The sequence below is a fragment of the Aptenodytes forsteri genome, unplaced genomic scaffold (assembly GCF_000699145.1).
Source record: "Aptenodytes forsteri isolate BGI_AS27 unplaced genomic scaffold, ASM69914v1 Scaffold200, whole genome shotgun sequence".
NCBI classification, from domain to species: domain Eukaryota; kingdom Metazoa; phylum Chordata; class Aves; order Sphenisciformes; family Spheniscidae; genus Aptenodytes; species Aptenodytes forsteri.
In genome coordinates this window covers 541,069-549,906 of record NW_008796187.1, presented here as the reverse complement: position 1 = coordinate 549,906, position 8,838 = coordinate 541,069, and the positions used below count along the sequence as shown (strand labels likewise).

At 37.5% G+C, this 8,838-nt stretch overlaps 1 protein-coding gene across 1 annotated transcript in view; it reads right to left on the bottom strand.

The window, feature by feature from the left end:
* The window catches only part of STS (steroid sulfatase (microsomal), isozyme S), a 126,626-nt gene extending 118,325 nt beyond the window's left edge, over window positions 1-8,301 (bottom strand). Inside the window, exon 1 of the mRNA XM_009287828.2 lies at window positions 8,224-8,301. The gene's annotated coding sequence lies outside the window, so the exon portion shown is untranslated. The remainder of the gene's footprint in view (window positions 1-8,223) is intronic.
* Between the last annotated feature and the right edge of the window lie 537 nt (window positions 8,302-8,838).

Below are 8,838 nucleotides of genomic sequence, written 5' to 3'. Positions count from 1 at the left end.
TTTTTTGGTTTGGGTCCCCCCCCCCCCCCCAGATGGATATGAACAGAGAGTCTAACTTCATTTTTTCTTTCATGAATCATTAGAAACATTGTTTTTTAAGACACTTTGGTCTTCTGGTCACCAAGTGGGAGACAGTATCTACTTATTTATATATGAACATTCATATGTATAACAGAGTTCAACTCATCAAATTGGTAAAGGAAATTATTTTTTAAGTAGTGTTTGGGAGAAAAGGAGATAGAAGGATGCATGACTGGATTTATTGGAATCTAGTGGAAGGGCAGAGCTGCAGTGAGGCAGACCTTTTGTTTCAGTTCATCAAAACATCTCTGCCAAAGCTTTAAAAGTTTAGAATCGAACTTAATCACACCACTAATTGTTCATCTACCAGGTACAGTACATACATCTTTGTAAAAACAAAACATGATAAAGAACACTGCTGTCTTAGACTGGCTGAATGTTGGTGCACATCTAAATGCTTATGCTTCCACATAAATCTGCTAATACAAACTTGCATTTAACAGGGATTCAAATGGAATACACCAATAACAGAGTTAAAAATGGAACAAAGAATATCTGTTAATTTATCATAGTAAGACCCAAGGAACTTAGCTAATTTCAGAAGATATTTTTGAGTGTCACACATATCCAGAATTAAAAGATACATCTCTGCTGTTCCTAGGGACTTTCTACATACAAATTGGATTATTGGATGCTAGAGGATATTTATTCTGCTACAAATCTTCAGTGAAAAAATATGTTTAAACTTCATTCATTCTCCAGCTTAGTCCAAAAACACCAGTGACAAGTTTCACCCTAAAAATTCTGTAGCCATGTAGTTATCCTGAAGGATGTAGGAGAATCATTATATGAACTTGTGAAATCTGTGGATTGCAGAGGACTTTGTCCAGTTCTGAGGAAGTCATAATGGCTTTTATGTATGGAACTCAGTGACATGGTCTAATGATTTTGGTATTTTTTCTTCATGGCTGTGCTTAACTTTCATTAAAACTTACATATAGGAATTTAGCTTGATGAACATATGCCACGTAAGAATAAAGATCCTGGTTTTGTAGTCGCTATAGCCATAGTTTCTGACTCTCAAATACTACTTGTCTAAACTACCTCAAGTCACACACAGAACAGGATCTTTAAGGAAAGATGGGCTTGAACAGACAGGAAAAATACATTTCATTGGATCTACTACATAATGCATTTTATTATATTTGCTGGATGTCATGAAGTTGGAAAAAGCAGATGAACTTGCAGGTCCCCACCCTCTGTAGGTCCTTCAAGAAGCAACAATAACCCAGCTAAATATATTTAAAAATTGAAAAGGTGGGCAAGGGTTTACTATATTTCTACCAACTTTAAAAAGCTTTAGTGCAGACACCAGCCCGGAAGACGCTGGTAGAGATTTAGTGACAAGAGTGCCATCTACTGAGTGAAGCTCTATGCTTCCTGAAGCACGTAGGCTTTCCTCTGAGCTCTGCAACTCAAGAATACAGCCTAACCCTACGTCATTTCATGACCACAACACAAGGTGGCTAGTCTCTGGATGGCACATCCTACTTAATTAGGATATACAGCCATCTTAATATTAGAAGTCTTGTTAATAGCTTTTGGAAAATTGCATTAGTCTTATTTTTCCAGATGAGAGCATAATTGTTGGCCTAAAAAAAGAAAAGTCAGTGAAAAAAAGATTACAGAGCCAGGTTGTCAAACGTGGTCATTAATATAATACTCATTCCCTATTGCTTGTAGCAGCCACTGGTTTAAATGACACATGCAACATTTTTGAAACAGTGATACAACAATTCATTCTGTAACACAGCTTCTTGCAGATAGCTGCCTCATCAGGCTTGCAAGGTAATCGACTATTTTTCATACTTAAAAATGCAGAAAAATCTTTCAAACTGTATGAAGAAGTATTAAGCTCTTCATGGGCTAGATGTGTTGCCACTGATCTCTTTCAGTGAAGTATAATACTGACTATTCTTAATTAATGAGGATACAGCTAGAAGTGATCCATAAAGAAAATTTTAAATTGGACAAGTGGCAACGAAAGTTTTCAGCTTTTGGCTTGGTACAAAATGGGGAACAACCTGACTAAGCAGCGGTAGTAAAAAATATTTGTAAGAAATACAATCATTCATTACTGAACAAAATAAAACTATGGCAAAAAATGGTAATTCTTATATTAATTCAAAGGAATTCTGTATCTGGGACTAAGAAGGCAGTCTACTAGTAGAAGATGGCCTGTCTATTTGTCACTTATAAAACCCACAGCTACAAACCCACAGAAAAACTAGAATCCTGAAGAGCAATCAAAATGCTAAAAGCTTCAGAAAGCATAAATTATGAGGAAAGATTAAAAGAATAAAATTTATTTAAAAAAAAAAAAAAAAAAAAATATAGTAGAGGAAGAACATGGGATATCCTAGCAGAGCAAAAGATTCACTGAAAGGTTTAGAAAATTTTAGGCATAACGTCTGGACAGACATTTTAAGCATATACAATTCTGTCTCAATGCAAAGAATTCATCAAGATCTTGAACATCTCTTCTGCTCTTACCTATATGTAAGCACATGAAATGGAAATCTAAGAATCTTTCAATTCTGCAGTGTCACTGTGAGCGATCATTCATCTTACAGAACCCAAGATGAAATAAATGTTTAAGATGCACTTAGTAGGTGGAGCTAGCTGGCTTCAGAGAAAAAAATAATTAAAAAAAAATCAGATTCTCACTGGCTTGACAGCACTGGGACTACAATGCTTCCTTGTAGGTATCCCTAATATCTACTGTATCAGAATTTAAGAGTGGTGTTTCTTGTTTTACAAATGTTTTATGAAAACAAGTATCTGTTACTGATCTTCTGCTAAGGACATTTTAGTTCAAAGTATAAAATAAGAAATAAGGCTACGTTATTTTCTCATATATTTTGTTACAACACACTGAACCTAATTCCTCAAGGCATGTAAACATATGCTTAAAGTAGGTGGACAACCTAAGGAAGGGACTATTTCCTCACCCAAAAATTAGTCAGTGCCCTACAGACTAGTGCTCACTAAGCATATTTGATATTGTCTGTCCGCAACTGTATACTACAAGTGCGTGTTTGCACACGTAGGGAGGAAGAGAGGGCAGTAGCTTCAGGAGGGAAGAGAGGAATTCCCAAAAGGGAATTATGACTTGGTTGGGAGGTACACTAACTCCTGCAGCCAAGGAAGAGTCCTAACTCCCCTAGTCAAGAACAGCCTATATAGCTAATATAACTCAGCTGCAATAGGGACTAAAGAAGCAGCTGGCTAACTCTGCTTGGCACTGCCCCCTCTCCTCTTCCTTTCCCACCATTTCTGCTTCATGATCAGAGTTGCAACGTCGTATGTTCCAGTACAATGTTATGGCTTCTCTGGCTAGATAGATCTAGACACCCAAGACTGCTAGAAGCACTGCAAAAACCCAAAAGGTTGTGGTACTGTACAACAGCTGCCCTCCAACAGTCTCCCTGCACTACTTAGGCTGACAGCATGTTTACCCTGATCATGTAGACATTCTGGGCTGAGTGTCAGCGAGCTCATTTATCTCTGCTTGACTCTTCTGGGTAGATACAAAACTGTAAGTGCATGCACCCATAAAGCAGGCAGAATGTCTGAGCTCCGGAGATTCAACTCTCCAGCTTGTTGCATGCTGAGTGGGGAATACACATATAAAATCTGAATCTGGAGCATTACAGATCAGTGGCTCAGAGACCTTGTGACCCAGAGAATCACAATTCCTCCTCTCTCTTTTCCATCTGAAGATATAATTACTGCAGCCTTTGAAGAGGTTGAGCTTAGGAACACGAGACTGAAAGGGACCACTGAAAGGGTGACTACATTCAGTTCCACCCTTATTGCCAGCAACCAAGTGATAGATATCTTGCTCAGGAAGATTGACAGAATGTGTATTCCACATGACACTACAAATACAAAATTTTTCCTATAATCTGTAACAATCAAACTGTAGTAAAATGAAAAAAACATAGCCATAAAATTCACATGCAAACAAGAAAGAAAACCAAAAGCATAACCAGTATTTTAGGCTCCTGCAATAATGGAAAGTTAGATAAAGAAATAAGTTGCAAATGATCCTACAGAGGAAGCCCGTATCACACAGGAAAAGCAAAACAAGATACAACACTTCAGATCTTATCTGGGAATGCAATCCCTTCTGCCCTAATCTTTGATAGTTTAAGGCTAAGCAGGACCCACCCGTTAAGCACTTCAGGATTTCAATTACAATGGCACTGCTTAATCACCTGAACACTTTGCCTGTGTGCAGCCAGTACTTTACTGGAAGACCAAAAATGATGTTAAAAAGCTAATTCACAAGCCATAGAGGAGAGAAAATGATTCTCACTGACTTTAATGGAAACAAAAAAAGGTCCTGAAGCACGGCAGTAAACCTTTATTTCCCAGCTTCAGAAACCGTTCATTCTGTTGTACAATCCCATCAATAAATACAGCAATTGACATCTAAAAATATCTTAGATCCCTTATTCCCTCGTGTGCTTGCTTGGCTTTTGTAGAATTTCACCCCTCATTGCTGCTTAAGAACCTTTTTATAGTGCCTCATCTAAATTTATAGATTACCAGCATGTATCTTCTTCACTTTGTTCTCTTGAAGCATAACACATCCTCTTTCTTGCCTTTGTAACTAACTCCTTGTAATTGGTGGCAAATATCAAAATCCAGAAAATGGATGGCTCTCCCCCCCTACTTGCTTGGCTGTAAGAAGATCCGTATGATTCATTAAAGGGGATATACTCCCTTTTGACTTATGTAATCAATAAAACATGACTTAGATCAGCAGGTTTATGGTATTATTTCATTGCCTTAAGACATGTGCTCATTTTCCCTTTTGCAACCATAAAAACATGAACTGAAACAGTAAAATTCATTTAATTCATATTCTTAGGGTGAAAAGCTCATTTGGTGACATTCAGCACTAGGAGGGGTTTCATTTTCTGAGGGCTTACAGGCTCCACTATAGCAACTGTTGTGAATCTCAGCTGATACCTGAATTAAATTACATTTAACTCTAAGTCATTCTGAGTAATTTGTTACTAGTAGTGGGTTTAACAGCTACTCATGTAAATCATTGTAAAAGCTTTTAAATTACTGGATTTATTCAAGTCTTTAGATTCTTTTTCAATATTAAAACCAAAATGGATTATAATCTGTTTATCCTCTTTGCCGAGGCGCCTGCAGAACAAGAAAAATAAAGTCAGTCATTTCTGTGTGAAACACATAGCGCATGATGCTCCTATCAATGGTATAAAAATATGTAAGTGAATCCATGTTTCGAGCACAATATGAAGTAGTGAAATAGGAAACTGCAATTTTTGAGTCGAGTGTATTACCTAAGAAAACACTTAAGCATCTTCTGGAGCTTTTACTCTCCAGGAAAAGAACTTAGCATGTAACTTTCAGTGATGCGGAAAAGGTTATAGCTTCAAGGTAAAGAAAACTCAAACAAACATATAAAGGTTAAAAAAAAGTTATGAGGACTGTGTATGTAAAACATTGTGTTGCATACTTAATAACCCCATGGATACGCACCTGAGTATTTGCACCTTATCTCACAGGCAAGAACAATAAAAACAAAGTTATTTTAACATATTATTACAAAGCCAGAGAAAATAGACTTCTTTGGGGTAAGAAGGGCTACCTATAGACAGCTAATTTACAGTTGTTCAAAAACCTAGACATCCAGCATGTGTATGTACCATGTAACACCATAAAATTTAGAACTCGGCAAAGATTTATTCATCTGCTTTGGTATGTGCTCAGATAGCAGGTTAAATTAATTAAAAAACGTACATGAAGTTAACTGTGTTCTTCAGACTTTGCAGGATTCAAGTCTACTTGCATGATTACATCTCAGTAACCCAAGATCACCCTTCTCAATAAGCAGACATCAGGTTCATAGGCATATAGTTAACTACTGGTTTTCATGGTTACTGTACCTCCACCACAGTATGCTTCCCACAACTCAAAAGTTATTAAAATAAAGTCCTCATCATTTGAAACAGGCTTAAAATAAATAATTTAAAAAAAAGTAGCAAATAAAAAAAAAATCAATTGCACAATTCTCAATCTCAACTTTTCCCTCCTTCTTAAAAAAAACCCACCCAAATACTACTGCTGAGATGTTTGAGACAAATATTTAAGACAGGTCGAATAAAACTTAGATCAGCATTTTCATTTACTTGTGCATCTAGAAAACTATGGCCCACCATGAATTAAAAGTTCTGCTTGGACTTTCATCCCATTTAATTCTGTTAGTAAGAAGACTTAGTCATGCTGAATAAACCTAAACATTTGTCTATATTGGGAAGATTTTCCTCTGTTTGAATGTAGCTTTGAAGCATCAAGTAAGCTAACATTACACTGATTATCACTGATAAGCCAGAGCAGAGCAAAGCAAATTGAGGTCATCAGCATGTCAGGTAACCTGACTGTCTTGAAATGTGCACAGTAAGATTTGTAACACAGACCACTTAACCCTAAGAAGGTTCATCTGGTGTATTATGCTTTAATTTTGTGGGTTTTTTTCATAAAGGTTGTCTTTAGGATTTATTTCCACTTTAAATACTCCAAAGTTTTGCATAAGCCTTATGTTTTCTGAGATGAACTGGTGGTTTACACGCTAAAAAGAGTAAGTATCTCCCCGTTTGAGGAGGGTGGAGGAGGTGGAGTTGTGATCAAAATACTTACGCTTTTCTCTAATTAGAACAATGAATCAAGATACCTGACTGATGTAGCTTTTTCTTGTTAACAAGTACAGGTGTCACTATGCCAGCAAATACAATTAAAGACGGATTTTTTTAGAATATTTGATAATTAGAAAGTGGATAAATCCACCTCAGGTACAACTGCCGTACAACCTCATTACTCACCCTCTTGAAATTTTTGCCACAACAGAATACACTCTTACAGCAGAAACACATTCTTTCTTAGAACAGCAGAATATTACTATTATAAATATTGAAATTAAAATAATGATTTTTTTTTTCCCTTTTAACAGATTAACACTTTTTTCGACATACTGTGTTTAGGATTTGACCTTTCTTTTGATTCTAGCTATGCTCCCACCTAAGTGAACTACTACGGAAACTAACACATTTTCTGTCTGAAGCAAAGTTGGAACATTGACTTGTTGCACAATGTTTACTGCAGAAACAAAACAGCTGTGGGCATTCTTAACACTCACATTGTAACGTTACAAGGAAAAATTTGATCTGGAAGCACAGGACCCATTTTTTTAAATCTATGCAAGAGCTAACAGATGCATGTCATGACCACACATGACGTTTTTAAAAGACATTTAAGGCACTGCGCACAGTCTTTTTCCTAACCTCCACAGGCAGAGCCTAAGCAGCATTATCAAACATAATTATTAAAAAATGCGACGTTAAAAAAAAACACATTTTCTGTCTGAAGCAAAGTTGGAACATTGACTTGTTGCACAATGTTTACTGCAGAAACAAAACAGCTGTGGGCATTCTTAACACTCACATTGTAACGTTACAAGGAAAAATTTGATCTGGAAGCACAGGACCCATTTTTTTAAATCTATGCAAGAGCTAACAGATGCATGTCATGACCACACATGACGTTTTTAAAAGACATTTAAGGCACTGCGCACAGTCTTTTTCCTAACCTCCACAGGCAGAGCCTAAGCAGCATTATCAAACATAATTATTAAAAAATGCGACAAGTTAAAAAAAAAAAAACAGAAAACCAACCCAAAAGTCAAAAAACTTTGTTTGAAAGTCAAGTTTTATTACTAAAAAGGTAAAGGCCAAGGATGTTTTATTTGTCTTCTTATTTCCAAGATAGGAGGAGGTATGAGGACTTTGTATTTCTCACAAATGTAGGGTGAGGGTTCTTGTAAGGGATAGGTTTTGAGGGTAGGCGAGATGCGTAGGGGGACTAAATTAAAAATCAAATATGACTGTACGACAGCTACAGTTAGGGCTTTAAAAACCACCACTAACTTGCTAAAATAGTGAAGTATTGCCAATTCAAATGAAGGTACCGTCAGAAAAAAAACGAATTGCTGAGAGGCCTACCTACAGACAAAAGAGACAGGACTTCCCTTATGCAAAGCCGCAGCTAACCACTGCCTTCACACAGAGCTGCAAAGCGGCAGCAATCTTCAAGCCCGTATGTCACCTTGGGAGCCTGATACAGCTCTTTTCATGTCTGCTTCTGCAACTTGTATGTCAACGATCTTGATGCCCAACGGCGAGTTACCTGCATGAAAAAATAAGAAAGGGAAGACTGATGAGGAACGTTACCTCCTTCCCTCACAACTGCCCAGTCAAAATCGGATGGCGTGTCCGCGCAGGAAGATTTTGCTTCGTCTCAAGAACACTGGCTTGTTTCTTGAACTTGACAATTTCTTGAACGTTTCAGAAAAAACCAACCCACCCATAACAATTAACTATTCCCGCACTCAGCAACCCTTGAGAGATGGGTTCACACACCATTACTTTACTCTTTCCTCACGGTTTTACACAGATTTGCGCCTGTTTATGGCTCAAATTACGATCCAGCAGTAACACTACCCTTGCAAATCTCTACATAGGCACGCAAAAGCTTTGCGAGGAAACGCTGTCTAAACCGTCAAAACGCAAGCAACTCCCCAGTCTCTCCCGTAAGCAGTACCAAGCGGGATTCAAAAAGGAAAGTCCTCCACGAGAAGAGCCCCGCTAAGAGAAGTGGACTTCGTTTTAAAAAAAGAACGACAAGCCGACCAACCAACAAACGCTCCTCCGCCCCGCGGGC